At 45.0% G+C, this 4,382-nt stretch overlaps 1 pseudogene; it reads left to right on the top strand.

Moving 5' to 3' along the window:
- The first annotated feature begins 3,474 nt into the window (after nucleotides 1-3,474).
- Nucleotides 3,475-4,175, top strand: LOC113406180 (annotated as a pseudogene).
- The last annotated feature ends 207 nt before the right edge of the window (nucleotides 4,176-4,382 follow it).

A 4,382-nucleotide genomic window follows, 5' to 3' on the forward strand; every position in this document is an offset into this window, starting at 1 on the left:
AGGGAATAAAAAGATGTAGGAAAGGGTAAAATGATGGCTTTGGTGAGATTTGAAAAGACGTGGAGCATAGCTGTGATTTAGAGACACAAGATGGCTGTTTCAGATGGCAGGGGTTTCATAGTAGAAGGCTCTCACATCAGATTGTATGAAAGGACCAGAGAAAAATCAGAGATGCAAGTTCAGAAACACAGGCCTGGAGCAAATCATGGGAAGTTTGTAAAAAGAGGACAACTTAAACTGAATCTTGAAATAAACAGTGGAGTTATTAAAGAACGCATTGCTTTAGGAATATGAAATAAGGAATATGATTTTAGAAATTAAGGACTTAACTCTGCAACTGTATTGAGCAGTAAGTGTTGCCAAACCTTGCCCCAAAAGCCTATAATAATTATCCCAGGGCCTTCTCTCTCTCAACGAGGAAAAATAGTGCCTTGATCCTCCATTCTTCACCTTCCCTTCCTGCTCTTTGATGGCATAAACTCCTTAAAAAGCAGTCCTTTGATGAATTTTTTTAAAGTTAAAAGGCTATTTTAGTGCTTAACCCACTCTGGTCTTACCTGGAAAAATTTGAAATGCCACATGCAATTTCCTGAACTTTAGGAGATTAAAATACTTCAAAACAAAGATTTTTTTGCTAAAATTAAATGTTCAAATTTACCTCGCACAGAATTTATCTGGAATTCTGTACTAGAATAATGAAGGCACTTGTGGCAAATTGTTCTCTTAAAATAACACACTAATGGACATGAAAATTATAGGCTCCAAGTACATTCAGATATCCACTAAGGAAAACTAAGCTGGGATTCCTTTTATGAATGTCACCATCAACATTACCAGACACCGCATCAGTTCATAAAGCCATCTTTCTCTAAACCAAAAATATTCCCATTCCCCGACTGAATCAGTGTAGTCCCATCTCCTTACTGGAGAGAGGATGGATGGGCTGGTAGATAGAGTGCTAGTTGGGTAGAGCTGGGTTCAGTTCCCTGCTCCTCCACAAACTTCCTGAGTGATGTTAGACAAGTCACTTATGGCTATATTTTTAATGTATTTAGATGCCTAAACATGCAAATAGGTTCCTAGTTGTATTTGAATGGGAGTTATGCATCTAGAAGCTTTTGTAACTATGACTAGGCTACTAGTGCATCGTTAGGTGCCTAAACACCTTTAAAAATCCGTGTCTCAGCTCCACATCTGTAAAATGGGGTAATAGCACTTCCCTACCTCAGGGAGGTGTGGTGAGGATAAATACAGCAAAGACTGTGTGGTGCACTGATACTGTAGTAATGAAGGCCAACTATGTTCTTAAGATAGATCTATAGATGCTGGAACTAGCGGAGTAGGGAGTGCTACCACACCCACTGGCTTGAAGTGGTTTCCATTATATACAGGGTTTACAGTTTGGTTCAAAACTCTCAGCACCTCCACTATACAAATTGTTCCAGTGCCCTTGGATAAATCTATAGGAACATTGTTCCTACCTAAAAAGCTATCCTCAGTGATGAAGAATTAATTCATGCATACACAGAATTATGTGGTGCTAAATATTAGTAATGAGCAGGGATCCTAGTTTTCTGTGATAAAAAACCTGCAAAAATCTCTGATAAAAACCCTATAAAAATCTGCTTTTTTCCGCAATTAAAATGAAATGCTGAAGTTTAGTTTCCCTGGCCGCAATATATATTAGGGATCAGATGAACACAATGTTTTACTGATGTACAGTAGAACCCCATTTATCCGAGCTTCCATTATCCGGCTCTCTGTATTAACTGAACCACCAGACACCCAGGGCTCTCAATCCCGGGTGGTTGGTGGTTCAAGACGACTAATGGAAGCTCAGATAAACAGGATTCTACATATGTTTTTATTTTTTTCACACGGACAGAAAATGGAATATTAGGGGAAGCAAGGGGACACAGAGAAGAGAAGAAGGGGAGTGAAGAGGCATGGGATCCTGGACACTATGGTAATACATATAATCAATAAAAACAACATGGCAGTAGGATGGACGATAATGGCTGGGGCGAATATGAAAGAGCAAAAAAATGAGAAAGAGGCTTTTCAAAGACGGCAGAAAATATACTGAAGAAAGAGCAGAGGGAAATAAGAGAAAACATTATGGAGAGACCTGAAAAGAAAAATACAAGGGCTGATCCGGTTCTTCTGGTAACATTCCCACTGATTTCAATGGGAGCAGGAGCAGGCCTGTGGAGTACCTGGTTACATAGGTGTTGACTCCATGGGTGCTCCGGAGCTGGAGCACCCACGGGGAAAAAATAGTGGGTGCTCTGCACCCACTGGCAGCCAAGCTCCTCTCTCCTCCCCGCCCCACCTCCTTCCCCTCCCCTGAGCGCACCGTGTCCCCGCTCCTCCACCTTCCCCCCCCGGCCACCACCAAACGCTGTTTGGCAGCGTTAGCATGCTCTGGGAGGCGGGAGAGGAATGGGAATGTGGCACGCTCAGGAGAGGAGGCAGAGGCGGGGCCAGAGGTGGGGATTTGGGGAATGAGTTAGAATATTGGCAGGAAGGGGGCAGAGTTAGGGCTGGGACTCTGGGGAAGGGGTTGGAATGGGAGTGGGGAAGGGGCAGGGGCGGGGCCTCATGGAAGGGGTGGAGTAGGGGCGGGGGCAGAGGCAGAGGGGAGGGTTAAGCACCCAGGAGAAAGAGGGGAAGTCAGCGCCTATGCCTGGTTACTTGCTTTCCAGTGTCCAGGGAGGAAGCCCGTCCTCCTAAAGCCAAAAGGCTCTGATGTGGGTGGAGCTGAAGCAGAACCAGGCTTCTGCACTTGGGTCTTGTCTGCTTCCCAGCTGGCTCAGAACCCTGCCCACTAGTTGCCATGGCACCCAGTGCAGAGGCAGCAGGAGTTCCCTCCAAAAGGCCTGTAGCTCTGCCGAGTACTGGGGTGTTGCATGTACGTATGTGCACAGGGCTGGATTAACTCATCATCTGGCCCGAGGCAAACAAACTTCTGGGCCCCTCTCCTGGCCAGCTAAATTAGATGCTCTGGTGATGTGGATGATTTCATATAAGGCCAGTGCAGCTGCACTTGTGAGCTATTAAGCACCTTCAGCTCCTGCTACACAGATGTAGCTAAGTGAATTCTCTCCTGTCCGGAGGAGGGGGAGCCTTGGTGCAAGAGCTGGCTCCACAGCAGCAGCAAGGGGGCACAGTGCTGGCCACTCCATTGCCCACTCAGGTTTGGCCCAGCTGTCCTTTTGTCATGACAGAGGAGCGGTCAGGCCAAATTTGAGTGAGTGGCATTGTGACCTAACACATGGGCCTCTCCATGAATTTGGGCCTTAGGCACATGCCTGGCTTTGCCTATGCGTTAATCTGGCCCCATATGTGTTAATGTGTGTGCGTATAAAGAAACAATATATTATTTTATTTATATTCCGCTTCATTTCAGTGGACCTGCACTTGTCTGCATTTGCCCATGACAGGATCCGGGCACTCTTTGAAGATCTCCAGACCATGACCTCCCTGGCCACTAGTATTCACCTCCAGATAATTGGCCTCGCTTTAGGTACGTTAGGCTGGATCCTGTGCATCATCTCAATGGGACAAGTGCATTGGAGAATGTGACATACAAGTAACGCCACCATCATCTCCTCTGGCATTGTTTGGGTAGGAATCTGGAAAGTTTGTTTTAACAGTCACGGCAAAGTCTCCAGAGACCTTCGAATAATGTTCTGTCACAGATTCCGTTTCAATGATGCCTTCATTCCCCAGGAAATTTCTGTTGCCCAGGTTCTTGTATTGGCTGCTATAGTCCTGAGGGCACTAGGAAAAGCTTTCACTGTCTTTGCTCTGAGGAATATTTATATGGAAATTCTTCCCAAAACTCAGACTATCAGTTTTTTCCTATCTTGAAAATATTTGCGGGTGTCTGTGTCTTAGTTCCAGTGACCTGGAATTGCTATTCTGTAGCATACAATTGTGCTATCCCATTTCCTCCTTCTTTCTACATGCCCTCCAGCTCAGAAGCACAGGAAGTTGGTGCTGCTATTCCTGTCGGGATCGTGTCTGTCATCTTGCTGTTGATGAGTGGGACCTTTTCCCTTTCTTACAAACATCCTGTGATGCCGGATGTTACGGTGCTGTCTGATAACAGACTTGAGCTGCATGAGAGAAAGCTGGAGCATAGCTACAAGATAAACATAGTAGCCCAGTGACTTTGTGTGTTCAAGGAGCTCTCTGGATTTGCAGTGACATCAATATGTTAGTATTGGAACATAGGGGCACACCAACAAAGTATATAATTAGTGACTTTCACATAAACAGCTATTTCTAATAATTACGAGACTTTGCTACGGACTCAACATTGAAGTGAACTGTTGATTCACTCTACAGTTGCTGACTGCTATCATTTGTCTTCTATA

The sequence above is a fragment of the Terrapene carolina genome, unplaced genomic scaffold, assembly GCF_002925995.2.
Source record: "Terrapene carolina triunguis isolate 2854851 unplaced genomic scaffold, T_m_triunguis-2.0 Scaffold23, whole genome shotgun sequence".
Lineage (NCBI taxonomy): Eukaryota > Metazoa > Chordata > Testudines > Emydidae > Terrapene > Terrapene triunguis.